Genomic DNA, 17,033 nt, shown 5'->3' with positions numbered 1-17,033 from the left:
ACCACATCTAACCAGAGGCTAGATGAATTATTTATTAAAAACAGGAAGGAAATATATTGGGTTGTCTCCCAACAAGCGCTTATCTTTAAAGCCCTTTAGTTGCAAATCACCGCTTCCCTATGCAAAGGGACAATCTATTTACTTTAATGTTGTGTCATCACCTTCTCAAATAAGCGCCAGAACCTGAGAGTACTACTATCATGCTAATGCATTGTGTGTAGCTAATGTTGGGTGCATCATGACTGGATCTTTTCTACCATGAATTACAATGTTTAGTCGTTGCTTGAACTTTAGAGGTGCTCTGCATTTATGTTTTGCAGTCTCAGAAAGGGCTAGCGAGATACCACTATTGTCATATTATATCATGGTTGTTTTGACAACATGTTGTTGTTTGACATATCTTATTATTGCTCACTAGTTGATTACGTCATTAATATGAGTTAATATAATTTTTAAGAGTTATTTTCAACATGGTTAGTTATAATCTTGGTTGAAAACATGTGTGTTGTTTAAGATTATTTATGCAAACAAGAGCAAAAGAGTTCATAAAAGTTTTTCTTTTTCACTTTCAGTTTATCAACTAAATTGCTTAAGGACAAGCGAAGGTTTAAGCCTGGGGGAGTTGATACGACTCTGTTGTATCTACTTTTCCTATTGCTTTTCTTGTTGTTTTGGACTCTAATTTGCATGATTTGAATGAAACTAACCCGGACTAATGTTGTTTTCAGCAGAACTACCATGGTGTTGTTTTTTGTGCAGAAATAAAAGTTCTCGGATTGGAACAAAACTTTGCGAGGAATTTTTATACAATAGAAGATAATTTCTTGAGCCAAGAACCACCGGAGGGGGCACCTAGGTGGGCACAACCCACCATGGCACGCCTGCTCCCCCCCAGGTGCGCCCAGGTTGGTTGTCCCCACCTGGTGGCCCCGCAGACCCTGAAACCAACGCTATAAAGTCCTATTTCTCTAGAAAAAAAATCAAGGAGGAAGAATTATCGCATTTCACAAGATGGAGCCACCGTCACCTCCTGTTCTTCATCAGGAGGCCATATTTGGAGTCCATTGGGGGCTCCGGAGAGGGGGGTCTTCGATCTTCATCATCGCCAACCCTCCTCCATCACCAATTCTCTGATGCTCTCCATCGGGAGTGAGTAATTCCTTCGTAGGCTCGCTGGTCGGTGAGGAGTTGGATGAGATTCATCATGTAATTGAGTGAGTTTTGTTAGGGCTTGATCCCTAGTATCCACCATGTTCTAAGATTGATGTTGCTATGACTTTGCTATGCTTAGTGCTTGTCACTTTGGGCCCGGGTGCCATGATTTCAGATCTGAACTGTTTATCTTATCATCATTATATCTTTGTTCTAGATCCGATCTTGCAAGTTATAGTCACCTACTACATGTTATGATCCGTCAACCCCGGAGTGACAATAGTCGGGACACTTCTCGGTGATGACCGTAGTTTGAGGAGTTCATGTATTCACCTTGTGTTAATGCTTTGTTTCGGTTCTCTATTAAAAGGAGGCCTTAATATCCCTTAGTTTCCAATAGGACCCCGCTGCCACGGGAGGGTAGGACAAAAGATGTCATGCAAGTTCTTTCCAAAAGCACGTATGACTATTTACGGAATACATGCCTACATTATATTTATGATCTGGAGCTCGTGTCGTATCGCCCTAGGTTTTGACTGTTATATGATGAAAATCATCCAACAAATCGCCGATCCAATGCCTACGATTTTCCTACATATTGATCTTGCTAAGTTACTACTACTGTTGTTACTATCGTCACTACTAAAAAACTATTGCTATCACTGTTACCGTTACTGTTGCTGCTACTACTGCTATCAAATCTATGATATTACTGTGCTACTGATCACTTTGTTGCAGATAATTATTCTCCAGGTGTGGTTGAATTGACAACTCAAGTGTTAATGCACTGGTGCGCGTCGGTCCTAAATAAACGGTTTTTTACCCCTTTCCGCGACGGCATTTGGAACCGTCGCCAAGTGAGTGTGGGCGATAGGGGGGTCCTTCGCACATGACCCAGAAACCGTCGGGGATAGGGAGCCTTGATATAACCGTTTCTGATATCTCGAATATCCCAAACGCTTGATCCTTGCTACTCGTTTGTGCTCGCATTGCCATCGTAGTCGGAGTTTTGTGGTTCTGCCTAAAACCAGGCATAGTCCAGGCACGGGAGTTTTCCAAGCAGATTCTAGGCACGGGAGTTTTACGATGCCTGGCACATCACAAACAGTTCATGATTGTAAACCATGTACGATGGGTAGACAATCACACACATTTAGTTTTCCTGCACCGTATGTGATAGTGTCTGACATCACACATGCTTTGCAAATGACAACAGTGTGCATGCTTGCACACGTTTCCTCTCTGTGAACCGTCTCAGATTATGGTGTATATCGCAAACGTTTGTGTTTTAGCAACCGTGTGTGCCGTAATGACCTGCACAATGTAATTTCTCCCTAATTTAATTGCTGCTATTTAAAATTGTACCTAATTTAAAATGGAAAGTAGGCTATAGATTTATTCATATCCATCAGGTTCAAACAACCAATGCATTATTCGATTCACAGGTACATATGTTTAAGAATTACATAAGCACCAAATAAAGAATGATGTACCAGGGTTCTATACTTGTACTATTACATATGGTAAAGAAAGAGGCGACAAACATTCCAGTTGCTGAACAAGGTGAAGCGGAATGGCCCTATTGTGCTCTCCTGTATGCAGAAGGCATGCAGGTCTCTAGTCCAACCCCTTGTGATGGCCGGCCACCAATCATGTAGTTTGAGAGGTAATCTTGAGTAAACTGCTTCAGGATCCATGATAACCCACAAGTATAGGGGATTGCAATAGTTTTCGAGGGTAGAGTATTCAACCCAAATTTATAGATTCGACACAAGGGGAGCCTAAGAATATTCTCAAGTATTAACAGTTGAGTTGTCAATTCAATCGCACCTGAAAGACTTAATATCTGTAGCAAAGTATTTAGTAGCAAAGTAATATGGAAGTAGCGGTAATGGTGGCAAAAGTAACAATAGTAGTTTTTGTAGTGATTGTAACAGTGGCAACAGAAAAGTAACTAAGCAAATATCAATATGTGAAAAGCTCGTAGGCAATGGACCAGTGATGGATAATTATGTCGGATGCAATTCCTCATGCAACAGTTATAACATAGGGTGACACAGAAGTAGCTCCAGTTCATCAATGTAATGTAGGCATGTATTCCGTATATAGTCATACGTGCTTATGGAAAAGAACTTGCATGACATCTTTTGTCCTACCCTCCCGTGGCAGCGGGGTCCTATTGGAAACTAAGGGATATTAAGGCCTCCTTTTAATAGAGTACCGGAACAAAGCATTAACACTTAGTGAATACATGAACTCCTCAAACTATAGTCATCACCGGGAGTGGTCCCAATTATTGTCACTTCGGGGTTACCGGATCATAACACATAGTAGGTGACTATTGACTTGCAAAATAGGATCAAGAACTCACATATATTCATGAAAACATAATAGGTTCAGATCTGAAATCATGGCACCCGGGCCCTAGTGACAAGCATTAAGCATAGCAAAGTCATAACAACATCAACCTTAGAACATAATGGATACTAGGGATCAAACCCTAACAAAACTAAGCCGATTACATGATAAATCTCATCCAACCCACTCATGCACGGCGTTGAGCATCATGAAATTAGTGATGGAGGAAGGTTGATGATGACAATGGCGACATATTCCCCTCTCCGGAGCCCCGAACCTACTCCAGATCAGCCCTCCCGAGAGAGATTAGGGCTTGGCGGCGGCTCTGTATCGTAAAACGCGATGAATCCTTCTCCTTGATTTTTTCTCCTCAAACATGAATATATAGAGTTGGAGTTAACGTCGGTGGAGCCTCAGGGGGCCCACGAGGCAGGGGGCGCCCTGCACCCTCGTGGACAGGGTGTGGGCCCCCTGGTGTTGATTCTTTTGCCAGTATTTTTTATTTATTCCAAAACGTGTCTTTGTAAATTTCCAGGTCATGCCGAGAACTTTTATTTCTGCACAAAAATAACACCATGGCAATTCTGCTGAAAACAGTGTCACTCCGGGTTAGTTCCATTCAAATCATGCAAGTTAGAGTCCAAAACAAGGTCAAAAGTGTTTGGAAAAGTAGATACGATGGAGACGTATCAATCCACTGCAAAAGAAAAAAGATTCAGATGTTGTCATCTAACACAACTCATTACAAGCAGTAAAAAGAAGGCTATAGGGTTCTTACTTACCATCATGCAGTTCACTATTGTCTTGCATAAAGAGTAAACAAATAGTTCGATTGACATCTTTTGACTCATTTTAATAACAATCTTTATCAGTTTCCTCACTTGATGTTGGTTCATGAATATCTCATTGCCCCATACACAGAAAGGGTCGAAGTGTGGATCTTTGGCAATGATATATGTACCTAAAAGCAGCAAGTTAATATTAGAAGCTAAACAACAAATGAAAAATGATGTGGTACAACACTCCATCCATCCCATTATATAAGATTTTATTACATGTATATCTAGACATCATCAAAACATTAAAGTAACACTCTTCCTTGTTGCTATGTAGCCTGGGATTGCATATTTAGTCATTCAGTACAATGCATGTTGCTAAACAACAATTGAAAAGCGAAAAGGCATGTTAACAGCAATATCCTTAACAGCAACCAAATATCGTAATTCATAGTGGTATTGTTGAAACTGTTATTGATGAAATTGAACTGCACGGCAAACAGTTGCACATATAGAGCATCACATTGTGAAGAACTGAAATAAACAAGTCATAAGGACATCTCTAGGCGATCCTTAAAAAGTTAAATGACTAAAACCCTTAGTGAATATATATATATGTATGTATATATATAGGGTCGCGTTATTTGTCCCCTTGGGTGAGGAATAGTTATTCTTCACCCCCCCTCTATTTTACCATCAATGCACCATAATTTTATGTTCCGTAAGTTTTGTCTTATTTCTGACGCAAAAAGGGACCGTAAGAAAATATATAAATGCCTAAAAAATATTTTATGTTATGTAAAATTACAAACGTAAAAATATAGTCTAAAATAAACATAAACTGCAAAGTTTCTTGTCTTATGACCTATATTTTTAATTTCTTATGTCAAATTTTACCTAGCGAATCAATAGGAATGTAACTATTTGAATTTCAAACGTAATTTAATTATGAAATGATCGTAAGATTACCTCGGGTGAAGAATAACTTATTCCGCACCCTGGGTGATGAATAGTAACACTATATATATACATACACTATTCTGATCACGGGATCGGAATAATATTCTGATCACAACCTGACCTGCCCCGCTAGTAGTACGTTGAACTTCCATGTGAACTACGTTGAACTTCCGCCAACATTGCCCAAATGAGGCTTGTGATATACCGTTGGAAAGCTATGGACACCAATATCATGACCCAACTTAAATTTTTGGCAAAATATAAGCGGTTTAAGAGCAGTTTTGAAAACCGTTTTTTCTTCGCACAAAAAACGTGAATCATATTTTCGATCGCATTTTTAAACCGTTTATCGAAATGAGGCATATAATATGGCGTTGGAAAGCTGCTGCAAAACCGCTCCTTCCATATGTTGAAATTTTTCTCTAATTCCCTATGGTTAAAGAGTAATTTGAAAAAACGTAAAATTTCATAAACCGAACAGCTGAGTTCGTTTTTTCGATGTCATTTCTAAACGGCTAATCCAATGGAGGCATATGATACGACATTGGAAAGCTTATGAAAATTCGCTACTTTTTCATCTTGAAAGTTTTTTCTAATTTTGAATGGTTTAAGAGTAATTTAGAAAATGGTCCAAGTCCTACCGAGTTCGTATTTTTGAGCTAATTTTTTAACCGTGCGTCCGAATGCAGCAAATGATATGGCGTTGGAAAGCTTGAACAAATGCGAAACTTTTTGGTATGTATTGTTTCTCCCAATTATTTATGGTTTTAAGTCAGTTTCGAAAATGGCGAAAAATGTATTTTTGCCGTAATTTCTACAAACTTTATAGGAATGGGGCAAATAATATACCGCTGAAAAGCTACGGAAAATGCGAAACTTTTTCATGTTGATGGTTTTCTCTGATTCCTAGCCGTTTTCAAGTAATTTCAAAAACGGCGGGATGATGCGTTCTGCCTTTATCGCAAAACAGATTCTTCGAAAATGCACCGTGTGAAGAACCTGAACTTCTCAGCGCGTGTACCTGAACTTCACTCTGTTTTTCACGTGATTTTTTTGCTCGTAGGTCTCCACCCACTGCTCGTAACTCTCCATCCACTCACCGGAATTGAGCAAGTGATATACCGGTGGAAAGCTGCTGTAAGCACACAACTTTCCCGTGTTGATCGTTTTTTCATACTCGCGATGATTTTAAAAGTTTTTCATCTCAAATTCATTCACTATAGTAGTCGAACTTCGTGATGTTTTCATGTTGAACTTCTGTGACGTATTTTCGTTTTGAATTTTCCCATCCATTTTGTCAGTGTTACACAAACGATATTCCTTTTGTACAAACCTCTCTCACAATATATTTTTGAACTTTCTTCGACCGAGGACTTGAATTTACACAAATGATATTCCTATTGTTTTGAAGTAAATTAAAGAAATGACGAGATCATGATTGCTGCCTTCATTGCGAATGGAAACTCACTGCGTGAAGTAGTTGAACTTCTCAGGCATGTTTGTTCGAACCTCACTCTGTTTTTGACGTGTTGTTTTTTGCATTGCGTGAAGTAGTTGAGCTTCTCAGGAATATCTATTTGAACTTCACTCTGTTTCACTTTATTTGTATTTTGTTCTTATATGAAATACACACCATGTAGTACGTGAACTTCCGGTTGTTATCACTTTGAACTTCTCTGTGGTTTGAGAGAATTATTTCAAAACACAAAAAATAACATTTTTTATGTATTTTGGACATCTAAATACACGATGAACCTCTCTCACAAGAATTTTTTGAACTTTTCCTCGCTGAGCATTTGAACTTCTAGCAACCATTTTTCGTTTATGAGTTGTTTTTAAAAGTGCAAAAAATGGCGTTGTGTTTTTTTATTTTTTTGAACAGGTAAATCCTAGGTTTTAATAAACTCTGAACTTCTTTGTTGTTTCAATTTCAACTTCACCTTTTTTATATTTTGAGTAAAGAATTGTATTCAATTTTTATACGAAAAAATCGAACATGGAAATACAAGGTGAACCTCTCTCGCAAGAATTTTTTCCCCGGGCCGAGCACTTGAAGTTCTTTCAACAAACCTTTTAAGCTTTTATTTTTTCTATACTTTTATTCTCACCTGAAATGCATTCCTTGCATTACTTGAACTACTTGTTGTTTTTACCTTGAACTTCGGTCACGTATTTTTGTTCAACCTCTCTCACAACAATTTTTAAACTTTCTCGGGCCGAGCACTTGAACTTCTAACAACAAAACGTTAGGCTTTGCATTTTCATTCTTTTTAATACAAATGCACACCGTATAGTATGTAAACTTTTGGTAGTTATCAGTCTGAACTTCTGAGATCATGTCTCCTGACTTCATCGTAAAAACAGAGTCTCCGAAAATGCACTTCGTGAAGAGGTTGAACTTCTGGAGCAGTTGTTTTTGAACTTCACTCTGTTTTTCACGTGTTATTTTTTACCCGTAACTCTCAAACCACTTACCGGAATTGAGCAAATGATATACCAATGGAAAGCTGTTGAAAACATGAAACTTTCCCGTGTTGATCAGTTTTTCATACTCGTGATGGTTCAAAAGAATTTTTTTTGAATACACAAAAACGTGTTTTAAATGGTATACATGAAAATTTTAAACCTTTCATCGAAATGTAGCACATAATATACCGTTGGAAGGCTTATGAATAGCAGCAAGTTTTTCATGTAGACAGGTGTTACAAATTCGTTGTCGTTTGAGAGCAGTTTTTAAAATGGCAAAACAACGCTGTCTTTTTTTTGCCTTTTTTCAACATGTAAATGAACGACAAACGTCTCGCACATGAATTTTGAACTATGCTACGAGGAGCACGTGAACTTCTTGCAACAAACCTTTTAAGGTTTTAGTTTTCTATTCTTATATTCTTTATCTCATAATGCATTCTGTGTAGTAGTTGAATTTCCCATTGTTTTCACCTTGAACTTTTGTCACATATTTTTGTTCAACCTCACTCGCAAGAATTTTTGAACTTTTCTCGGGCTAAGCACTTCTAGCAACATCATACTGCTCGTTGTTTTCATTTTGAACTTCTGTCACATATTTTTGTTCGTAATTTCTCACCCGTTCATCGGTGTTACACAAATGATATACCTTTTTAGAAACCTTTTGAAAGACGCGGCTTTTGCTAATACGGTTAAACTTTTGTTTTGAGCAAACATACACTGATTTTTAACCGTTTATTTTGAAATAGAGCATACAATATAGCCTTGGAAAGTTGTTGAATAGGAGAAACTTTTTTCACAGAGAGCATTTTATTTTCAAATTTTTAATGGATTGGGAGAATTATTTTAAAACACTAAAACAATATATTTTGTGTTTTAACATGTAAATACACGGTGAACCTCTCCCACAAGAATTTTTGAACTTTCTCCGACCGAGGACTTGAACTTCTAGCAAGAAAAAAATCCGACTTTGCCTTTTTATTCCTTTTTCTCATATGAAAGACACATCATGTAGTACGTGAACTTCTCGCTGCTATCACTTTGAAATGCTCTCTCCTCTTTTTTTGCCCCGACTCCTAAGGCACTCATCAAAATTGAGCATTTAAATCCTAGGATTTTCATAATCTGTGAACTTTGCCATTTTTTAATTTGAACTTCTTAGTTTTATTCTTAGAAAAAATGACTTTTACGTAAACATCGTGCAACCTTTTCTTATATTGAACTTCATACTTTAATTTTGCATATAAACAAGAAGGATTGTTTCTGATATTGTAAATAAACATCAAATTTTACAGTTTTTCATTTTTAAACTTCATGGTTGATTCTTTAATAATAAGGGATATCTGAGTTTTTTAATAACGCTAACATCCTAGTTTTTAATAAACATCAAACCACTTCGTTATTTTGGTATGAACTTCTCTGTTATTTCAGTTTAAACCCCTAGGTTTTTAAGAAACGAGGAAAATTCAATTCTTTGTACATTTTCATCTACTCTATTTTTTAAATTTAAATCTGTTAGTTATTGTCTAGTAAGGGGGAATCTAAGTGTGGTAGTAAACAATGAATCGCTCAGTATTTAAATTTGACTTCTAGAGTTAAAACTTGAACTTCTAAGTTTTTGAATACTTTTTGAACTTCTTTTGTTGTTTTTATTTTTGAGTTTTCATAGATATTGAGCTTATTCATTTTTTTATTTGAACTTCTTAGCTTTATTGGCTAGTAATGTGAAAACCTTTTTATAAACGTCGAACCGCTCCGTTTTATAAACTAGAACTTCTACTTTTGTCTTGATTTTTAAATGTACCAAGTTTTTAGTTGACCTTCTCAGATTTATTTTTAAAATGAAGGAAATCTATTTTTCTACAAACATTTTTAACTACTTTTTTATTTGAACTTCTTGCTCAATTTTCTTTGAACTTCTCCATTTGTATTTTAGATATCATGGACAAAAATTGATCATGTATGTACTAGTTAGCATTTCCATTTTTTTGAACTTATCGTTTGTTGTTCTTGAACTTCCTCTTTTTGCGCTTGTGTTATCTTAATTTGAAGCTCCCCTTTTTCTTTTTAACATGGAAATCTAAGCCCTTTTATAAACATTGAATGGCTCTCCTATTTTCGTTCAAACTTCTTGGTTTTTATTCTTTAGTGACAGGGAAAATACGGGTATTTTTGTAAACATCGGACAACTCCGTTGCTTTAAATTGGACTTCTTGATTTTTATTCTCTAGTAATGGTGAAAATCTGAGTTTTATAACAAACACTTGAACTACTCCATTAATTTAATTTGAACTTCTTTGTTTTTTAGAAATGGGAATGTGCTTTTTGTATAAACTTTTGATTTGCTCTATAGTTTTAATTTGAACTTCTTTGTTATTTTTTAGAAACAAGGCAATACAAGGTTTTTATAATCATTGAACTCTTTTATGTTTTTCCAAATTGAATATCATGATTTTGTAGTTTTCAAACAGGAAAAATCCAAATATTTTATTCTTGTTATTTAGACACAAGGAAAATCTGATTCTTTTATTAACATCGAACTGCTCGCCTTTTTACATTTGAACCTCCTTGCTTTTTTTAGAAAAAAATCGTTCTTCTATAAACACAAATTGTTGTCTATTATTTTTAAAGTCCAAGAAGCGGCGTCGCACGATGCCGGGCATGGGGAAGATGAACGAAGCTGTCAATTGGTAAAGCGGTGTCCGACAGGGTCGCCCCGGAGGACGGCGGCGGAGAACGACTCTGTCGGCCGTGAGCAGGAGGAAATCCCCGCATGCAACTTCCCATGCCTCACACAAACTTCTAACCAAACTCATACAAACTCAATACAAAAATCGCACAAAGTCCTGCACCGATGTTTCTGTGTATCAAATTAGAACATAATTAAAAGGGAGTATATTTCTACAGAAATCCAATCAGAATCATATCTATTTTTCTTGTGCAGATAATGAGAGAGAGAGGAACGTAAAAAAAGAAAGTGTCAGCTTGTACTAGCAGCACCAGTAGCAAAATATTGAGAGGAAGGTGGAAGCAACAGTAACACCAGGGAACAATAGCACGGGGCAGCACCACTAGCAAGAGAGAGTGTGTGCATCAACAGCAGCAGAACTGCGTCCGCATGCGAGAACCCAGGAGCAGCTGTTGTTGCTCATCCTCTCTCTCCCATTCTCCCGATCGAACAGACTGTTGAAGAGAACCAGCAGCCATAGCGCCTTTGCAAAGAGAGCAAGTAATAGATGGTCGATCAAAGGTCAGCGGTACTGGTGCTATGTGCTCGCTTGAACAGAGGAGAAAATTATGCTCACCCAACGATCTTGAACTTGAACAGAGTAGAGGAGGAGAGGAAAAATTCCAACCCCAATGTATTTGAACGGGTAAGGGACGGCCAACGCCGTGGGCACATGAAGTTCAGCTCCTTCAGATGGGGAAGAAGTAGGGTGGGGAACTGCACCGTATCAGGGAGGGGAGGCGGATGGGGCTTGGGCGGCGGGGGAGGAGCTCCATGGCGGCGGTTGGAGGATCTCATCCACGCGGCGGGGCGGGGATCTCACGGTGCATGGGTGGGCGCGGTGGCGGGGATCCAATGCGCATGTGGCACCAGGAGGACAGCGGGGTGGTGGCGTGGTCATCGCAGCGGGCGGATCCAGGGACGGCGGCGGATGTATCCCAGGGGCGGGGCGGCGCAGTGGTTGAAGCAGGGGGAGATGGCCACCGCGGTCAAACCAGGGGAGGGGGGAGATGGCTGTGGTGCGGGATCCTGGTCTACCGCGGCGCGCTTCACCGGAGCCAGGGTCGTGGCCGGGGCCGGGGCCGGCGCCGGAAGGGGTGGGTTGGGGCGCCTCCGCGCAGGTAGTTGCGGGACGGCGGGTGGAGGGTGGGAGGTCGGGGTGTTGGGCGGATCGGCAGCCGCGGCGGCGGTGCGCCGGGTGGGTAGGGATCGAGGGGTGGGGAGAGTGATAGGTGCGGGAGGTGGGGGACGGTTTGTTGTTTTTTTTTCCTTCTGCGAGATCTCAGGAACATGGAATCGCAGCTATATAGGGCGCGTTGTGATTCAAATAGTTATTCTAATCCCAGAATTAGAATAGTGTTATATATATATATATATATATATATATATAATTTTTGGCCTTTTCTAATCGATCCTCTAAACTTAAGATTGTAAACTTCAATTTGATCAAGTTCAAAGCAGGTTCAACCGAAAGTAGCATGCATTCAAACATAAACATAGATAGTTTTGCATAATTGAAAATAAAACATAAATTTAAACTAAGCTAAACTACTTTCGGTCGAAGTAGAGGTCGAGCCAATCCTTTCTCGTCATGTACGGTGTGCCGCAAGCCGGGTCCGGGCCAGTACCGTCGCGATGTCGTTGGGGAAGGCACTCCTCCACTCGTCGATGTCGATCTACTCATCCTCGGGGCCCACCTCGACGCCCTCCGCGCCGCCGTTGTCGCCGCCTTCGACCTCATCATCAGAGGAGAGCGTGACAACCTCGCCGCCCTCCACGCTGCCGTCCTCGCCGCCCTCCGCGCCGCCGTCCTCGCCGCCTTCGACCTCGTCATCGGAGGAGAGCATGATAACCTCGCGCCCTCCGCGCTGGCAAAGATCATCCGCTCCGCCTCGACAAGCTTCGGGTGCTGCCGGAGAGCTCTTGCATGTAGGCCTCGTCGGCGGCCTCGGCCTCGAGACGCTCCCACGCCTCGAGGTCCTCACGCGCCATAGACCAGCTCACCACCCCTGGCTCCGGTGGAATGAGGTGGACCGAACATGTGCCGAAGGGGAAATTGAGCCTAGCCGCCACGCCATGGTAGCGGACCTGCCAGCGATCATACTCCATGGCTGCGAGCTCGGCCGTGTGGAAGCTATCGAGCCACCAGCGGGTGTGGGTCTCTTGATCTGTAATCTCGGCGACCCACGTCCCCCACCGTCGTTGCTGGACCCCGAGGTAGGACTTTGTCGGCTACCGGGTCCAGGGAGGACGGGGAACTCCTCGAACCAGCGTAGGGGCACGGCGGCGGGCGGATCGGGCCCGCGGAGGACGATGGGGACACCTTGGCGGCCACCTCACCGACGTCGGGCGAAAAGGTCGCGATAAACCTCTTTTTGGCCATTGGCTACTCGAGCTCCCCGGCACACAGGTAGAGGTTGAGGATGGAGGCACCGGCGATGGCGGCGACCTACCAATGGTTTTGAGGGTTGTTTGTGTCTGTGTGAGCGGAGGTTGTATTTGAGGAAATACTGCGGCAACTAAAAACTTTACTAGGCGGGAGTAACAAGGCGGGGCTACTGAAAATTTGGATCAAGGGCGAGCAGATATTTTTGAGATTGCGAGGGATGCATAGGCGAGAGTAAAATGTCGGGGCTACTGAAAATTTGAATCAAGAGACTGAAGCAGAGCAGGAGTAACAGACATCGCACACAGTCCGCACATACTAATCGTGTGCTATCAAACATTAAAACCTTCCAGGAGGTAGATATTTTCGAGATTGCGAGGGATGCAGAGGCGGGAGTTTTGGGGGAGTGAGCTAGTGTGCTTGACACGCCGGCTGTGGACTATAGTTGACGCACCTTCTCGCGTAAGCCATAGGCGTACTATACACAAACGGTGCTCCAAGATATTTTGTACTACATCTCACACGGTTGGTGATAATAAACTGTGTGGGATCTACTTGATTTGAATTACAAAATGGGGTCACAACGGCAATGGGCGTTGTTTGAATTACTAGACCTTTTATCCGCAGTGAACATGCAACTATATGTGTGTCGTAAAAGAATTGGAATTATTCAGGGTTCGTTTGGACATTTTATACAATAAACTGGTTTTCTAGCCATTTCACGTGCACCATTTAAAATTAAACTACATGCACATGCTCCGATGCATCCAAATTGGTTGAAAAATCAAATCTGTGTCCTTCAGTGCATGCTTAGGTCCCATGGAAGAAATGGGAATGAATTTTTCGGGGTTCGTTTGGCCTTTTTTATACATTAACTGGGTTTTCTAGGCATTTTTGTGCATAATTTAAATTTGAACTACAAGCACATGCTCCAATGCACCAAAGTTGGTTGAAAAATCACATGTGTGTCCTTGGGTGAATTTATAGGTCCCATGCAAGAGATGGGAATGAATTTCAAACACCAGGGCACTGTTGATTGCCGGCAAAACGTTGAGATACCTGGTTTTAAAATTCTAGTAAATCCAAAACTCGTCTGAAATTCATGAAACTTGGCATGCTATGATGGAGCGGCATCAACATGTCGTGGTGAAAATTTTGTCCCATTTGGGGCAGGTTTGGGTATAAGCTTCTCACAAACTAGAGCTTCTCACAACAAGCATGATGGTTTCGATAGGGAACGTACCACCTTTGGGGATGGGACGATATCCGTTGCCTCTTATTGCTTTCAAAAAAATTCTAGTGTTAACATAGAACAACATGAGTGTTGTGTTTAATCTTGGAATTTTTCGGGGTTCGTTTGGCCTTTTTTATACATTAACTGGGTTTTGTAGGCATATTATGTGCATAATTCAAATTTGAACTACAAGCACATGCTCCAATGCACTAAAGTTGGTTGAAAAATCATATGTGTGTCCTTGGGTGAATTTCTAGGTCCCATGCAAGAGATTGTAATGAAATTCAAATACCAGGGCACTGTTGATTGCCGACAAAATGTTGAGATGCCTGGTTTTTAAATTCTAGCAAATCCAAAACTCTTATGAAATTCATGAAACTTGGCATGCTATCATGGAGCGGCATAAACACGCCGTGGTAAAAAAAAATTGTCCCATTTGGGGCAGGTTCGGGTATACGCTTCTCACAAACCAGAGCTTCTCACAACAAGCATGATGGTTTCGATAGGGAACATCCCACCTTTGGTGACGAAGCGATATCCATTGCCTCTTATTGCTTTCAATTTTTTCCTTGTGTCAACATAGAACAACAGGAGTGTTGTGTCAATTTTTGAGATTTTTCGGGGTTCGTTTGGATATTTTTATGCATTAACTGAGTTTTCCATGCATTTATGTGCATAATTCAAATTTTAACTACATGCACATGCTCCAGTGCATATAAATTGGTTGAAAAATTAAATATGTGTCCTTGGGTGCATGCTTAGGTCCCATGCAAGAAATGGGAATGAATTTCAAACACCAGGGCACTGTTGATTGCCGGCAAAACATTGAGATGCCTAGTTTTCAAATTCTAGTAAATCCAAAACTTGTCTGAAATTCATGAAACTTGGCATGCTATCATGGAGCGGCATAAACATGCCATGGTAAAAAAATTGTCCCATTTGGGGCAGGTTTGGGTATATGCTTCTCATAAACTAGAGCTTCTCACAACAAGCCTGATGGTTTCGGTAGGGAACGTATGTCCCACCTTTGGGGACGAAACGATATCCATTGCCTCTTATTGCTTTCAAAAAATTTCTCGTGTCAACATAGAACAACAGGAGTGTTGTGTCAATTTTTGGGATTTTTAGGGTTTGTTTGGACATTTTTATGCATTAACTGAGTTTTCTAGGCATTTTATGTGCATAATTCAAAATTGAACTACATGCACATGCTCCAGTGAATATAAATTGGTTGAAAAATCACATGTGTGTCCTTGGGTGCATGCTAAGGTCCCATGCAAGAGACGGGAATGAATTTCAAACACCAGGGCATTGTTGATTACCGGCAAAATGTTGAGATACCTGGTTTTTAAATTCTGGTAAATTCAAAACTTGTCTGAAATTCATGAAACTTGGCATGCTATCATGGAGCGGCATCAACATGCCGTGGTGAAAATTTTGTCCCATTTGGGACAGGTTTGGGTATAAGCTTCTCACAAACCAGAACTTCTCACAACAAGCATGATGGTTTCGATAGGGAACGTACCACCTTTGGGGACGGGACGATATATGTTGCCTCTTATTGCTTTCAAAAATTTTCTAGTGTCAACATAGAACAACAGGAGTGTTGTGTTTAATATTGGAATTTTTCGGGGTTCGTTTGGCCTTTTTTATACATTAACTGGGTTTTGTAGCCATTTTATGTTCACATTTCAAATTTGAACTACAATCACATGCTCCAATGCACCAAAGTTGGTTGAAAAATCACATGTGTGTCCTACGGGGAATTTCTAGGTCCCATGCAAGAGATTGGAATGAAATTCAAACACCAAGGCACTGTTTATTGCCGGCAAAACGTTGAGATGCCTGGTTTTTAAATTCTAGTAAATCCATAACTCGTCTGAAATTCATGAAACTTGGCATGCTATCATGGAGCAGCATCAACATGCCGTGGTAAAATTTTGTCCCATTTGGGGCAGGTTCGGGTGTAAGCTTCTCACCAACCAGAGCTTCTCACAACTAGCATGATGGTTTCGATAGGGAACGTCCCGCCTTTGGGGACGAAACGATATCCATTGCCTCTTATTGCTTTCAAAAAATTTCTAGTGTCAACATAGAACAACAGGAGTGTTGTGTCAATTTTTGTGATTTTTCGGCGTTCATTTGGATATTTTTATGCATTAACTGAGTTTTCAATGCATTTATGTGCATAATTCAAATTTGAACTACAAGCACATGCAGTGCACTAAAGTTGGTTGAAAAATCGAATCGGTGTCCTTGGGTGAATTTTTAGGTCCCATGCAAGAGATGAGAATGAAATTCAAACACCAGGGCACTATTGATTGCCAGCAAAACATTGAGATGCCTGGCTTTTAAATTCTAGTAAATCTATAACTTGTCTGAAATTCATGAAACTTGGCATGCTATCATGGAGCGGCATCAACATGCCGTGGTAAAAAAATTGTTCCATTCGGGGCAGGTTCGGGTATACGCTTCTCACAACTAGCATGATGGTTTCGGTAGGGAACGTCCCACCTTTGGGTACGAAACGATATCCATTGCCTCTTATTGCTTTCATAAATTTTCTCGTGTCAAGATAGAACAACAGGAGTGTTGTGTCAATTTTTGGGATTTTTCGCGTTTGTTTGGACATTTTTATGCATTAACTGAGTTTTCAATGCATTCATGTGCATAATTCAAATTTGAACTACATGCACATGCTCCAAAGCATATAAATTGGTTTAAAAATCAAATATGTGTCATTGGGTGCATGCTTAGGTCCCATGCAAGAAACGGGAATGAATTTCAAACACCAGGGCACCGTTGATTGCCGGCAAAACATTGAGATGCCTGGTTTTTAAATTCTAGTAAATCCAAAACTCGTCTGAAATTCATGAAACTTGGCATGCTATCATGGAATGGCACCCGACATGTTGTGGCATTTTTCGTGTCCATTCTGAGAGAAGGCACACTCGAATAATGACATCCAACAAA

The 17,033-nt window shown here is 40.4% G+C and overlaps 1 long non-coding RNA gene across 1 annotated transcript; it reads right to left on the bottom strand.

Annotated features, from left to right (window-relative positions):
- Positions 1-10,546: 10,546 nt before the first annotated feature.
- Positions 10,547-11,701, bottom strand: LOC125514103 (uncharacterized). The gene is made up of 2 exons (XR_007286262.2): positions 11,018-11,701; positions 10,547-10,924 (listed from the first exon to the last, which is right to left on the bottom strand). It is a non-coding gene; the product is annotated as an uncharacterized LOC125514103 (long non-coding RNA).
- Positions 11,702-17,033: the final 5,332 nt, after the last annotated feature.

The sequence above is a fragment of the Triticum urartu genome, chromosome 4A (assembly GCF_056163025.1).
Source record: "Triticum urartu cultivar PI428250 chromosome 4A, HENAU_Tu73, whole genome shotgun sequence".
In the NCBI taxonomy this organism is placed as follows: domain Eukaryota; kingdom Viridiplantae; phylum Streptophyta; class Magnoliopsida; order Poales; family Poaceae; genus Triticum; species Triticum urartu.
This window is presented reverse-complemented; position numbering and strand designations above follow the sequence as displayed.